Source organism: Rhinoderma darwinii, chromosome 1 (assembly GCF_050947455.1).
Source record: "Rhinoderma darwinii isolate aRhiDar2 chromosome 1, aRhiDar2.hap1, whole genome shotgun sequence".
Classification (NCBI taxonomy): domain Eukaryota; kingdom Metazoa; phylum Chordata; class Amphibia; order Anura; family Rhinodermatidae; genus Rhinoderma; species Rhinoderma darwinii.
In genome coordinates this window covers 579194137-579210819 of record NC_134687.1, presented here as the reverse complement: position 1 = coordinate 579210819, position 16683 = coordinate 579194137, and the positions used below count along the sequence as shown (strand labels likewise).

The 16683-nt window shown below is 39.7% G+C and overlaps 1 protein-coding gene across 1 annotated transcript in view; it reads right to left on the bottom strand.

The window, feature by feature from the left end:
- The window catches only part of GHR (growth hormone receptor), a 378351-nt gene that overhangs the window by 262339 nt on the left and 99329 nt on the right, over nucleotides 1-16683 (bottom strand). The window contains exon 2 of the mRNA XM_075839462.1: nucleotides 1930-2002. The gene's annotated coding sequence lies outside the window, so the exon portion shown is untranslated. The remainder of the gene's footprint in view (nucleotides 1-1929; nucleotides 2003-16683) is intronic.

Here is a 16683-nt window from a genome sequence, read left to right as displayed (position 1 = left end):
GAATAAGGATCAGTAACAGAGGACAAGTCCAAATCACACGTCAGTCTAGAGATTTATATATATACCATGTAGGCAGCAAAACACATAATTCATCATAAACTAAGAACATAAGTATGCAATAGTAAATGACTATAATCCTCTGTATATAACTTAAAAAAGTAATATTGTAAGGTAAACATACATTTTAATACAATATACCTAGAAACATGTTACATGCAAATTGCTTTCCTACAAAAAACAGATGTACGTAGAATATCTCTTATGGACACATACATTAATATTACCTTTTATAACCCAAAACTTAAAGTAGTATTCGAATCTCAGACATTTAAAAAATTTCCACAAGATCCACATCAGAGGGCCCCAACCTATTATATGCTGTGGCCACCTCTTCTTTCCGTCTGTGGCTGTTTTGCTTAGTGAAAGAGTGTTCAGGACCCCCACCTATCAATAATGGCAGATACTGTGGATATGCCATACATCTTTCACAGGGGAATACTTTAAAGGCTATGTAAACTTTTGAAGACAACTTTTGAATTGTTTTTTTATTTAATTGTTTTTTTTACTTTTTGAGACACAGCTTCTATGTATCCTGTATACATAGAAGCTGTATCTTGTGCTCAAAGCCGAATCCGTCAGGTCAGCAGGGCTGACGGCTTCAGTGAACGCTTGTTCTTCGCGTCTCTAATATACAGGATCTAGCTATTATCGGTCATATCTATGTTAGATGTGATCAATAATAGCTGTGATGTGTCTCAGACCTCCAATGCTAGATGTTGTTAATAGACAACAAGCACAGGATGATAAACCGGTTCCTACTCTGTTAATGTTTTTATTTACAATGTATGAGGATCCATTTTAATCAAAATCAGAGTCTTAAAAACCATTACAAAAAACAGACCACCCATGAGGTGCACAATGCTACGCATACTGCAGTAAAGAATCAAATAAATAATAAAAAGAAAACCTGACAAACGCTGTGAGGGCCTAGAGAAATATATACAAGCTACGTTTGCTTATTCTTTATAATATAGAATATAGGTCCTGCAATGATATGGTCTATGAGAGGAAATGTCGGGTATCATGGTTACTTAAGCACGTCTGTTTGTTTGGAACCAGCACTTCCAGGATGAGATATGACTTATGTACAGTAGAGTTCAATGTAGGAAAATTAAGAAGAAGTAGACCTCCTTTTTTATTTTTTGTTTTTATTTTTACGTTTTTAAAAAAATGAAAATTCTTGCCCTGGTGTACACCACCAATGTAAGTCATAGAATTTTTGGGTATAGGGAAAGAGGAAAAGAGGCAAGAACAATCAAACTTGTGTCGCCTTCAAATATTTTATTGATACCGATAGAGTATAGGGAGAGGAAAATTTAGTGCAATGTCCCCTTAAATTGCACTGTAATTTTTTCTATTTTCAATTTTTTATTATTTTTTATTTTCAGTATTCTTCAACTATATTTCAAATTTATGACAACTGTGTTTTTATTCCAGTATTCTTATTTTATACAACTATATTTCAAAGCCCATCGATTGGAGACACCATTCTGTGTAAACGGCTGTGTTCACTTCAATGGGAAAAGGAGGGAGTGCTCATTGACGCTGTATTAACATAACTAAATTGTTATGCTGAAATAATAAACAGGTATGCCGTATCAGGCAGACCAGCATGGGCCTGTATTCTCCCAGCTCGTGGTTAGGTGTAGCGAAACAGCCGCTTGTCAGCTGTCACAGCGACGCCGCACCACAATAATATTTCAATGAAATCTCATCCATAAACACTCTGGATATATACATATAACAGAGATTGTGCAGGACCTATAGTATGAGCTCATAAAGAACATTTTCATTAAAAGAAAAACTTTAATTCCATCTCTACAACTTACAGATCAACTCTACATACAGTTTATTAGTCATGAATCTTACCTCCAGTTGTCTGGACTCGACACTTGGTTCCAGGGGACATGGAGGGAAGATTTTTAACAAATAGATTCAGAATCTGCAGTCAAAAGAAAATAAATATTTTATTAAAATTACAAGGAAAGTGGCATCCTATGATAGAAGATCTGTATAAAATCAAACCTAAGTAAAAGATTTCTCATCCAATAAAATAAACGTGATCAGGGTAGTTTTACCACATTGGTGGGCCCAGTGCAATGATGTCATGAGGCCCCTAGAGTGCCGGCCACAAGGCCGCCCCTCAGAGTCCCTGCCACACATGCCCCTTAGAGTGCATTAGTCTAAAATGCCACCCATATTGCCTGCCACAGGTGCTCCCATACAGTGCCTCAGACGCCCGCAGAATGCCTGCCTCAAATGTTCTCCAGAATCCAGCCTGCGAACATTATTATAATGTGGTGAAGCAAGGGAAAAAAGGGAAGGGGGGCACAGCGGGTCTCGTACAGCTACACCGTTTACGCTATGATTAAATTTTAACAACCTTATAGCATGCAGTACCTTTCCTATGCTACAGCGGCTTTATGTGCGCAATTATTATCAACCCTTTTTATTCAGCAATACACGGTGATGTATATGATATACATGAAAAAGAAAAAAGTTTCCAGTTGTATAGTGACGTAGATTAGTATAGCATGACTACATAAATGTGCAATTAACTAGATACGCAATTGTGCCTCTACACTGCCTGTTGTTTTCTAACATAGTCTGTGGGACCACAGGAGTAAGGGTCCGACTGTAACTGCACCACCTACAGCTATTGCCCAGAACAGGGGTACATCTGTAAAGCATGCTGATTCCTATAGGTTCAGTCTTGTATGTATTCAATTTCATGATGTTACATACAATTGTGGTAAATAAGACTCCGCTAATCCCAAAAGCTTTGCCCAATGAATGTTTTAAGTAAAAACTTCTAATGAATCGACACTGACAAGTTGTGATAATACAAGCTCACCTTGAGCTTTCTGCCATAAATCTCTTCGTAAATGTTTTTATACATGAAAGTAATTGATGGCCTTAGGTGGACTGCAGTACAGTGTGTTCTTTTTTTTTCTCTTTTCTTTTTTTTGTATACATTTTTTAGGTTATTTATGATACAATGTTAAGTACAAAGTACTGATAAAATGCTGGCAGCAATTCACTATAAGCTTCATCTGAGTTGAAAACCCTGGGGAGTCTATGTCTAGAAAAGATGAAACCAAGGCGTGGATTTTCTTTAACTTGATATAGCCAAGGACATACATATTATAGATGACGCCCATACTCCTGCTTTAGGGGTTTTATTCCAAGTTGGTCGTGTCCCAATTTTAATAGGTGGACAGACCATGTACAGATGCTGTACTCAAGTCATGTAAAGGAATGGGGGTCCAGGACCTTCTGTTGCAGGTGGTTAGGAGTATGACGGTGTCATGCAGAACCTCAAAGCGGGCCTAAGGCTCTGTTCACATCTGCGTCCTGGTTTCTATTTATAACGGAAACCAGGACGCAGTGCTAGATACATCGTACCACGGATACCATTGGCATCTGACGTACACTATTGATTTACAATTGGGTACATTGTGTTGCACCATGGTATCCGTCGCTTTGACGGGAGAAATAACACTTCATATTTTTCCTGTCAAGTATGACGGAATCTGCGACGGAGTCTCCAATGCAAGTGTGAGTATTTTGCGTGAGAAACACTCATTAAAATGTTCATGATGAATCCCTCAAATACTAAAGGTAGTTCTAAAACAGGCAAATGATGAAGCCATCTCGAATCTGCGTTAAAGTGAACCAGCAGCATAACTGATTTGGATCATATTCCTAATAAACTTGATAAGGCTACAGAACTTTTTTTTTTTTATACAGATCCCTGTTCCCCACAAATACATATGGGGAGCCATATATATCTGTTCACAAATCAACACCCTAGTTTTGGCTAGTGTTGGTTACAGGTAGTGATTCAACACTGGGTTCCGGCATACATTTTAGTCAACTGAAATTGCAAAAGATCAATAAATCCAGTCTATGGCTGTCCAACTAGTATGTCTGGAGTACTCAAGCTAAAAGCAAATGGTGTGTGGAACATAGAACAGCACTGAGGACCCCTTTATTTTAGCAATTTCATATGTCAGAAGTATAGTAACATCAGAGTTTCACTTTAATCTTGGTATTGCACATCTGCAGCTGAATAATGGTTTAGAATGTGCTTTGACTTCCTGCTGTGATAGAGGAAGAAAGATCTGCTTCAATCAGAGTTTAGAGCTGGAATTGTTCACATGACTGCTTCAAATGTTCTACACGCTGATAAACTGGTGAATTAAAAAGTAAAACCTTAAGACTACAGCATACGGTGTAGATATTTCATATATTATACACTTAATTTTTATTTTTCTGGGGAATCAGTTCTTGTGCTTAAAAACCCTTTAACTAGAATATAACGACTAAAGATCTTAGCTTTCAAATGATACCAGGCTTTAGATACCAAAGCTCTGGGTATAATATTCAGGGCACAGCACTTGTTTAAAGTTGGGGAGCAGGATAAAAAGTTTTTACTTCAATGGACACTAACTTTTTAAACAACTTATGCTAATCTAATAGTATGCCTGATATACATCAACTTTGTCATTTACTTACTGTTAAAATTTAGTTGTTTTATCCATGCAAATTCAGTGTGAAGTTACTGCCACTTGTCTCTTTTCCTTTAATCTGCTATCCACCCCCTGTTGTCAAGCAAAATTGTCTCGAGTTACAGAGCAGAGGAGATGGACTGCAGGAAGTTAGGATGTGTCTATTCAATGCCTGCTAATACAAGTCTATGGAGAGGGGAGCAGAGTGGGAGGAGGAAGATACAAACACGCTGCTTATACAAGTCTACGGAGAGGGGAGGGGAAAGCAGGAGGAAATAGCAGAGAGAGGAGACTCGGACACATTGCCCATCCAAATCTATGGAAAGGGAAGAGGGAGCAGGAGCAGAGTGATAAAGACACACACAGATAAGCTGCAGCTTCCTGGTAAGGCGGGATTCACACGACCGGGTCGGGTCCGAGCCCGAGTGCCGGCCGGTAAAATCGGCCATTCTGCCCGGCCGGTTTGCATAAAGTTATGCATCCGTGCCGGGCCGGGCAGATCCGGACAGTGACATCAGCGGCAGCTCCTGAAGGGGAATCCCCATGTGTTCGGGGATTCCGCTTCAGGAGTTTCCCCTGATGTCACTGCCCAGATATGGACAGAGACATCAAGCGCTCTGTCCAGGAGCGGAATCCCCGAACACACGGGGATTCCGCTCCTTCAAGGAGCTAAAGTGCGGCTAGCACATAGCAGAGCGGGGAGATACCTCCCCGCTCTGCTATAGTGGCGTCGCTACAGTAGTAGTAGCAGCAGCAGCTGCTGCAGCTGCTAGCGGCGCCATCAAAGGTGTCGCCGGGCCAGGGCGCTTTTAACAAGCAGGGGAAGGGAGCCAGCGCAGCGCTCCCTCCACCTGCTGTACACCCCGGCCCTGCAACACAGTGTGCAGCGATGCCATTCGTCAGAATGGCATCAACTCCTCCTCCTCACATGCACTCTGCGCTGTGAGGAGGAGGAGATAGAGCGCAAGCGCCGGAAAACCCGGCCATCACTCGGAACACATTCCGGTGATGGCCGTGTAATACCCGGCCCCATAGACTTCTATGGGAGCCGGGCGGCCGGGTGCCCGGGCAAAGATAGAGCATGTCCTATTTTTTGACGGCCGGATTTTCCGTCCGTCAAAAAATCGGTCGTGTGAATAGCCCCATTAGGGGTCTATCATTCCTAATGCAGCCGGGTGCCGGCCGATTTATGAACGGCCGGCACCCGGACGGGAAACCCTGCCGTGTGAATGAGGCCTAAGTGTTTTCTCACCCCAGTACTGAATTCTCAGCTGGATTGCTCATTATTGCTGTATAATGTTCCCCATGCTGCTGCAGCTCATATATATATATATATATATATATATATATATATATATATATATATATATATATATATATATATATGTGATAGATAGATAGATAGATAGATAGATAGATAGATAGATAGATAGATAGATAGATAGATCACACCTCCCAGCATTAGCTTGAGAAAGGTTCAGGTGTGAACCGAAACGTTGCTCATTCTTCCACCTGGTGGTGAATAAACCAACATCTCCCCAACGCTGAAGTCCTGGTGCTGTTACTTGCTCTTTTGTCTTTTTGGTATTCTAATCCAAGGAATTGATTCGTCCTTCCACTGGTAACGTGCACATGGCCTGATGTTCAGTTCGCATTGAGTGCTGTGTTTTCCTCTACTTTATATATATATATATATATATATATATATATATATATATATATATATATATATATATATATATATATATATATATATATATGTGATAGATAGATAGATAGATAGATAGATCACACCTCCCAGCTTTTAAGAGTCACAAAGAGGGACAACCGATGAGGCGCACACATAGCCTTCCACAAAGTATAATGTCCTCTAGCTGCCCCCACACAGTATAGTGCCCTCTAGATGCCACCATACAGTATAATGCCCCATAGACACACCCATACAGTAAACAGCCAACACAGATGCCCCCATACAGTATAATGCCCAAAGAGATGCCCCCATACAGTATAATGCCCACACAGATGCTCCCATGCAGTATAATGCCCACAGATGCCCCAATGCAGTATAATGACCAAACAAATTCCCCCATACGGCATAATGCCCGATAGCTGCCCCATACTGTATAATGCCCCCAAACAGTATAATGCCCACACAGATGCCCCACATAGTATAAAGCCTCCTTAGCTGCCCCATACAGTATAATGCCCCCTTAGCTGCCCCTAGTGCCAGTGCCCACATATAAAGTGCCAGTTCCCATGTAGGTAGTGCCACAGTGCCTATATAGATAGTACCACACCCCCTTGTAGATCGTGCCACTCCCCTGTAGATAGCGCTACCCTCCCCCCTGTATATAGCACCATTGGTACTCTCTCAAGGAGCGGAATCCCCAGCCAGAGCATAGGCCGGGGATTCTGCTCATAGAGGGAACCCCTGACGTCACGGTTCATATATGGACAGTAACGTCAGGGGCTACTCCTGGTTCGCAATCCCCTGCCAGAGCTTTGTCGACGCTCTGGCTGGGGATTCCGCTCTTAGAGGGAATCCCTGACATCACTGTCCATATATGGACAGTGACGTCAAGGACTCCTCCTGGCAACGCTCTGGCTGGGGATTCTGGCTTAAGGCCCTTTTACACTGGGCAATTATCGGGTAGGGAAGTGTTCATAGAACGCTCGTTGCCGACAACTGCCCTGTGTAAACAGGGCAGCGGTGAGCAGATAAACAAGCAAACGCCCTCTCATCTGAAGATCGTATTGTTTTAAAAAACTGAAATATTATTGTTGTTGGCAGCACATCTCCCTGTGTAAACAGGGAGATGTGCTACCAACATGATAATAAAGTATGAATACGAGCTATCGGAGTAACGACCGCTCGCCTCCATACATAGCTCCTTGTGACAGAAGCAAACGAGTGCCGATCAACGAGCCAGTGTAATAGGGCCTTTACTCTCATCTCTCTCTCTCTGTACGGCCTTTCAGTGACCCCAGGGGGAGATACAGGAACTTTTCTTCATGATATTACCCCATTGCCAATTGGAAAGGATATGTCAAATTTAAGAAGATGAGCAGTTACACGCCTAATCACTTCCTGCCCCTAATCAGGCCATTTGTCGTCAAGCATCTGGAACTCAGAGATTTTCGGTCTTTTCAGTTCTGTTAATTATGTGAAGTCATACTGTATACATGAAGACACAGAAATAAGTGACATATATGAACTTTGCACATCTTTAAATTTTATTTTTGGGAGGTGTTGTGCATCTTAGGCCATGCATGTGTCATCACACTTTTAGTCACAAATATAAATTTTTATGCATTTTTTACACAACGTTACGCTTTACTGAAAAATAGCATTAAGGTGCCCATGAGTGTAAAGTTCTGGGTGGCATTTTACAATGTGTAACGTGTCTACTTTCATAGAATATATAAGTATAAGGTAAATATTATATTTTTTTTTTAAATTCAGGCTTTTATTTGTGTATGTCAAAAGTATGAAAATTGTCCAGGCAGCGAAAAGGTTTAGCTGTACCAGCCTTTCAAAACATTTGTCTTCTTGAGGTCATTTTTTTCTTCATTGCCCCCAAGCTTCTCTTGCAAACAGAGATAAGGGCTAAAATATGTAGGTTATTATAAATATCATGATCTCCTGGAGATGAATGGAATTATGAGCTACCTGACTGCAGATGGTTGACTACCGTAACTTTTTTATTTGCTGAGTTATGAAAAAAAAACAGGGCAAACATTATTTTTGGTAACACATAGGTCTGTGTTTATGTAACATTTTGCTACCTATATTTTTTCGTTTTATTAGAGGTACAGTAAACTGTGTTTTGCACATTTACACTAAAATAAAGACTTAAAAAAGGGTTAAACGTAAACGTACCTACAATTGTTGTGTATTGAACTTGATTTCTATAATCCTAGACGTATCTACCTAAAACTCATTAGTACATTTTTGCATTCCTTAATTGTTAGGTCAAGAAGACCTTAGTTGGTATCATTCTATGGTCCCTGTAAGTGGCAATATCTGTCTATGAGTTACATGGAGTATTATAAAATACATTTCTTAGTATATCGACAAGTGCAGTGAGCTGGCAAAAACTCATATGGTCCAGATGTGACATTCAGGCCTGAGAATATATTATTTCATCCATTCTTTAAGAGAGAATGTGACTATACATACATTTTCTATGCGTGTTTTGGTAAAAATCCAACTTAGAATTTTTCAGTGGATAATAGATGTAAATCATAATTACCATGGAAGAGAATACTTACAGTCCCTTATGGATATAAAATGCCTGCTTATATAAAGAAAGACAATCTTTGGCCATCAGAAGTATGGTGAGAAATTACATTTCATTTAAAACCCTCACTGTCAATATCAGAAGGTTTAATGAGGAACTATAGCTCTCCTGACATCTCTGTTTTAGTAAATCCCGTATTTGTATTCCCCATGAAGGACTATTCTGGAGCATTTTTTCTTAGAACTCTGCATTCTGTCTTTCTTCCGTTATTCCTCCTGGAAATGTTTGAATATATTGACAATTGGACATTACTATTCCCCTTGTCAATAAGATGTGTCCCTGCAGTGTTAGCTATAATTGGACAGCTTTAGAGTGTGTAGAAACACATCCTATAGACAAGGTGAATGGTAATACCAAGTTATCAGTTTATTCATACATCTCCAGGAAAAATAACAGGGGGAGCAGCACAATGCAGAGTTCTAAGAAAAGATGTTCTGGAATTGCTATTTCATGGGAAATACAATTATTTACTCTTTAAAGGGGTTTTCCATCTTGGACATTTATGTCATATCCACAGGATATGCAAAAAATGTCTGATAGCTACGGGTTCCACCTCTGGGACCCAGTACTATCTCTAGAACAAGGCCCCCTGACTCGCTTAATATCTTGCTCATCTACTGCTGCTCCCCGGGCCACTGTCTAATGAGGTGGTCAGGAGTTACAGAAACAGTCGAGCTCGATTAGCGACGATGTTTCCGTAACTCCCATAAAAGTGAATGAGAGTTCCGGATACAGCATAGCACGACGAGCTACGCTGTTCCCGTAGCTCCTGAGTTCCAGGAAATAGCGTAGTTCGCAATGATCTGATGTTTTTGTATCTCCCATTCATTTCTATGGGAGTTACGGGAGCAGCGTAGCTCAGCGAGCTCAGTTGTTTCTGTAACTTCCGACCACCTTGTCAGGGAGCCAAGCAAAGAAGGACGGGAGTCAGTGGGCTTCGTTCTAGAAATAGAGGGTACGACCCGCATCTATCGGACATTTATGGCATATACTATGGATGGAAAAAACCCTTTAAGTTCATACATGTATAAGCAAATGTGTTTTCTTCTGGGTACTTCACTAATAGAGTCAGCATTTAAAGGCTATGTACACCTTTGAAGGAAATGTACATTTTTTTTTTTTTTGTAATAATGTTTTAAGTGCTTTGCAAGAACTTTAAATTGACTTTTATTTAAAAAAAAAAAAAAGTGTACATTTTAAGATACACCTTCTATGTACCCTGTATACATAAAAATTGTAATGTTCAATCAAAATCAATCCCGTTAGATCATCTGAACTAACGGCTCGACTGAAAAAACTTAAACTGTAATATTTTAATAAAGGTCAATTTAAAAGATGTTGCAAGTCACTTAAAACATTGATTTATTACAAAAAAAAAATGTTTTCGTTTCAAAAGTTTACAGTCTTTGATTTCTTAATCAAGAAGGTAGAATAGCGAGAGTGATCACCCATAATCTACTAATGACTAGTCATGAATGGCCTCAAGGTGCTGCTGACTGAAAGCAGTGTCTCCGCTTTTCCACCTACTTACTGACTACTTACTCACCTGACTTCACCCAAATGTAGATAGTATCTATCTATCTATCTATCTATCTATCTATCTCATATCTATCTATCTATCTATCTATCTATCTATCTATCTATCTATCTATCTATCTATCTATCTATCTATCTATCTATCTATCTATCTATCTATCTATCTATCTATCTATCTATCTATCTGATAGATGGATAGTTGGAGATAGTGCGCAGCATCAATGATGCAAGCAAAATAAGCAAAACAGTTGATAGCTAAACATGTCAATTACAGCAGTCAGTGGGCATCATAAAAACTTAAGGTTAATCCTGATGATGTTCCTTTATGATGTGTATGATACATATCATTAAGGGCACAACAGTATTGTAACTTCTATTGATTTCATGTGCAACCATTCCACACTTTAGCCCCAATACCTACTAATTTCTTGACACTGGTGGGGTTCTCCGCTCCTAAATTCCAACCTAGGTGACAATTTTTAAGTTTGATTGAAATGTCATAAAAGTTTATCTAAAGGAATCATTATCTGAACTCAAAACAAAGGTTTATAACTTGATAATATTGTCCTTTGGCAATGGAACAAACTACAAGGAAATGAGATATACTAGTTCTGCCTAATATATGCTAAGGTGCTGTAAACGTTGGGCCATTTACTAAGATTGGCGTATGTTAGTGGAGTGTTTTGCACCAAATGTATTAAAAGGCACACTCTTAACAAATTTGACACATTTTGCACTGCCTGAGAACAAAAATAAATAAATCTATGTCTGCTATGAGCAGGTGTAGATTTGTGTCTAAATTTGCGTCATTTTCAGACTTTGTACTTAATAAATTCGACTAACACAACGTATTCTTGGAGACCACGCACACTCTACTTGTTATTTTCTAAATTTAGTGAGTGATGAGAAAAGTTGCAAATTTTATCACAAATTTGTTGCACATTGTGTTATCCAACTTTCTTTGCAGTGATGATAAATTAAATTTTGGATATAGCCCTAAACTTGGAATTAACAATGACAACACTTTAAACCTATGAGACAGATGTAATACAATAGATTTCAAAATAGTGCATTGATTCTTGATTCCAAGACTATTACTGCTACAGATATACCATACATAAGAGAATCTATGAAGCCAGTATCTATTAGTAGTTGCTTTTGTCAAACAGGAATTCATTAAAAAGTACCTTTCCGCCTTCTTTGTGCAGTAATTGGGTGTAGACAGAAATTGAATGACATCCCTCACAACAGCTGCCATCATTCCCAGATTCTGGATACAAAAAGGAGAACAAGACAGCTGCCTGTCATGCAATTCATTCTGGAGTTTAATATTTAGATTTATACACAATTTCTCTTGTGCTGAGGTATGGCTGGTATTTAGAGCAGATGTTTATAAATGGCCTAAAGATGTAACTTTATACATAAATCTGTAGTTATTAGCTGTAACTTACAGGGTAGCTACCTATAGGTGGCACTAAAGTGACTTTTCTTCCTTCTCGAGGAGAGCTAATTTGCATACCGTCCCCAGGAATCATTGCCTTTAAGAGTAGCAGCTAGATCTCCGCAAGGAGAACCAGTACTTTCCCTCTAGTTGTGGCTTATTCATTTCTTAATATGATTGATGTTTATAGAGGACCCGTCACTGACAAGCAGCCTAAACATTCCCACAAGGGGCTAAATTAAGATTTTATCTATTTTGCGCTATTTTCCTCCCTTTACTTATTGACTATTCACTACAGAAGAAATTGTACAGAACAAGTGTATTATAATTAGAATTAGGACACCATTCTCTAGTCACTATGTTACAGTGGAAAAAGATGGTGTAAAAGAATTAAAAAATATATATAAAGCCCCCCCCCCCCCCAAAAGGTCTTTTCTGACCTTTGAGGGACAGACCATAGTAATAAAAAAATAAAAGTAAAGCGCAAATTTTTTTTATAATAAATACACATAAAATACCCACCGAAAAAGAACTTTCCCCCGCCAATCAATGTCATAACACTAGCCCTGAGCCAATTACCCTAATATAGACATGTAATATATTAAAATTTACAGTAGACAATGACGATCACAAATAAAAGGTCTATTTTAGGGTAAAACTATGTTATTAAAAAAAAAAATAGCTGAAAAGTAAAAAAGCTTATTTTTGTTACTATTATTTTCAAACTTTAAGCCTAAAAATTCTAAAATAGCAAAAAGGACGTGTATAAAAATGATAAAAAAAAGAAACCTGCATTGTCTACGAAAAAAAAAAAATCGCAAAAATCACGTCGCTAGCCCAACAAATAAAAAAGTTATAGCCATTTACCTAACGCGTGCTAAAAATGGCAAAACGGTGTCTGGTCCTGAAGGCTCAAAATAGCCCGGTCCTGAACTGGTTAAGAGTCACTATGCATGTGACACCTCATTCATATGGCTGTATTCATATGACAGGGATCCTGACCACAGCACCCACAACCTGCCATGGGCCCATACTATGCGTCTATGTGCCCTCAATTTCACACAATGATACACAGTGTTTTTTTCTTACAGAGGAACCATATGGGCATAAAAAATTGACATCTAGTTTAATATATTGACCCATAGGCAATCCATGTGCTGCCCGTGTTAACAGTATTGATGTTTGCATAAAACCTTAAAAAGAGAAATGGCCACATAAAAAAAAATTAAAACAGACCATAGATTACTAACTCTACAATAAAACAAAAGCCGCCCCTTCAAAGATTATTTGAGCAAGGTAACGTGTAATGCTGGCTGTATATCAGCACAAGATTAGCGTGTTGCCGGTATAATCTGACCTTTTGTAAACATAATTGAATTTATCTCAAGAATGAAAGAACAAGATAATGAGATATTACCAACAACGTATTAATAGCAATAACATGGAGTACAAAGTACAACCCGGTTTTCATTTCAGCTTTTTTTTTGTGTTCTTAGAAATAAATAATTGCAGGACTGATGGGAGTGATATACAGGGAAAAGGACTTGTGCAAGAGACATAACATTTATATTCAGCTGATCTATGACTGATGAGAGTGTGACCACTGTTCAATGTCACAAGTCTTATGGTGCCCTAACACATTAGGTAAAAATTGGCCGAATGCGCCGACTTTGGTGGGATGGGTCAACTATCTAATTTGTATGGGGGATTGCGGACTCTCCCCAGATGGGGAAAGTAGTATCAGGAATGTTGGATTTCAACATGCCTGATTCTTTGTTCTCACGGGAGATAAGCTGCTGCCATGGGAGGCTTATTCCTCTCTACCATTGAAAACACATGCACGCTTCGCTCGTTTGGTGGTGTCGGGAGGAAAATCTGTCAGCCGAATGTTTGGCCGACAGCTATCTAAAGTGTATCGTCACCTTTAGGCCAACTTGACATGAAGACCCGAGGTACAGAATTAATTAGACACCATCCACAACTACCGGCTAGGCCACATGACAACCAATAGGCTTTCATTAATTGAATCATCATAGTGACTTCATCAACAGTATGAACAGAGTGCCAACTCATAAACAGTGACGCAAGCAGAGTGATCCCAAAAAACAGTGTTAGCGGAATGCCACAAACAATGGTGCCACAAGAGTTCCCTATCATAAACAGTGCCAGCAGAGTGTTCGCAATACATAGTGCCTGTCACTGGGTATGTGGACCCACTAGGCCGCACCGCCGTAGCGTAATAGCAGCTGGCCAAACTACAGTCCTAGTACAATAGTACCTTAAATAGTCCAGACAGTAATGGAGGCTTGGCACAGATGAACTTGCAGACACCAGACGTGGAGTATATCAGCAGGTGTGACCGGTGGCACAACACGACTCCAACACTCTAAGGCACAAGAACAAACATAGCACGGGATACAGGATATAGGTAGCAGGGCACGGGAACAACGGGAACAGGATAACACTAAGGGACGATCTGCTAAGACTAACATGGGTAAACACAACAACGCTCAGGCAATGAGTGAAAGGGCAGAGCCTTATTTATAGTCCAGGGTGATCATGGGCTAATTACAGATTTTACTCATGTGTATGCACTGGCCCTTTAAGGCCGGACGCGCGCACCCTACGGGAACCAGTGCAGCAATGCGGAAGTGAGTGCCAGCATCTCTCAGGAGGGAGATGCCGCCCGGCACTCACTCGTCCATGGTTGTGGGCGTCAGGGGGAAGGTAAGAACAATGGTCAGCGGCCGTGGACATTACAGTGCAAACTAAGGCCCCCATAAGCAGTGCCAGCATAGTGCTTCTGTTTAGCCAGCCACAGAATAAAATGATAAAATTGTGTCTGCAGCAGCTATCACTAGGAGGAGCTCACTGCTCACTGCATACATATTTATATAGCCCCACTGAAGTCAATGGGAGCAATATAAATACAGATGTATAAATCCTTACCTTGACTCTGATAACTTGCAGCAGTGTGATAACTTATCACTTTAAGGGATTGTCCAGGTTTTGAAAATTTAGGGGTATTGGTTGCAAATAGTGCCACTCCGGGTGATTGTTTACATGATCGTAGCATGTGACCGATGCAACCAATCAGAGGGCTTAGTGCTGACGAATCGTATTTTTGGCATAATGCCAGAAATACAACACATGACCACTGAGCCCCCTGATTGGCTGCATTTGTCACATGCTACATGCAAGTACTGCTTTTTTTTGCATATTTTTCTTATTTGCGGTCTTTACGCCAAAATTTTCAAAACCTGGATAATCACTTTAAGCCATTGAAAACCATTGAAAAGGTCAAGTTAAAGTTTCTTGCCACGGTGTATTTAATGCGTTAAAAGTCAAGTCAAAGATCGATACATCCGTACATATGAAGAAAGCTCCCCCTAGTGGTGGCTGGCAGCAGCTTATTATAGGAGCCATGCAAGAGACTTCCAGAGAGTCCAGTTGAGTGAACAAGTACGCTCTTAGGCCTCATTCATACCTGTGTATTTTGGCTCTATTTTTTGTTTGTACGGAAAAGGCCCTGAATACAGAGTGAATGTTATTCTATGAAGCTATTCTCACATCGGTATTTCTACATGAAGTCCAAATTTTTCAATATTCAGCATGTTCCATCACATAACATATGATCCTAGTGTGTTCAATGGAGCTTAAAGAGGCTCTGTCACCAGTTTATAAGTGCCCTATCTCCTACATAATCTGATCGGCGCTGTAATGTAGATAACAGCAGTGGTTTTTATTTTGAAAAACAATCATTTTTGACCAAGTTCCAAACAATTTTAGATTTATGCTAATTATTTTCTTAATAGACAACTTGGTGTGTTTTTACTTTAGACCAAGTTGGTGTTGTACAGAGGAGTGTATGACGCTGACCAATCAGTGTCCAATCAGCGTCATACACTTCTCATTGTTCCAGCTCATTGTTACAGTGTGATTGTGCAGTGAAAGAAACTGGGCCGGAACAATGAGAAGTGTATGACTGATTGCACAGATGAAATAACGCAACGCATATGGACCAGATTTACGCGCTTATTTTACGTCATGCTCGTGTGAATGTAGCCTTAGGCAGAGTGGAGACTGCTGCTAAGAAAGAGTGGCTACTGCTCTGGTGGACTCAAACTGGACAAGTAGTACATGGTTGTCCATTTAATGGATTGACCACTGCAGGAGATTTGTGTGGCCATTCGCATCTTCCCCCAGGTATATCAGCTTATCGCTGTAGTTTACAGTAGCCTGATCTTCGTCGATTTGGTGATCGCTGCAACAGCTTCCTTTTAAAAAGCGCTTTTTGAGTTTAGACAACCCCTTTAGTGTTTTTGGGGTAGACAATACATTTTAAGCGACCAAATGGTGTGATATCATACAGATTTTAAATTCTATTAAGCCATCGATTCCTGGGAAACCTAGATGACAACCAATATAGCGCATAAGGGTTGTCACTCTACTTTCTCTTCTAAATGTTACATCTGCGTAGAATGGAGCAATACATCCCTGGCTCCCATAAATTGGTAGATTTGCCACTTTGGTGTCTGGGAAAATTGGGAAACAGTTGTTACCCATGGTCATGGTCTTATATTTGCCATTGATTTTTTTTTTTCACATTGACAAAAATTCTTATTACGCAATGTGTTTTTCTGTAAACCGTGTTCTGCAAATGAAGACAAGCTGTACGGTGTGATATTAATTAACTGTGCTCACATTCCATTATAGAATTAGCATATGTGTGTAACATAACATATTAAAATTTCTCACGTTGAGATGGAAATATAGTAGCACAAATAATATGATCAACATCTAAAGTTTCCATGTTTTATAGGGTACTAAATTC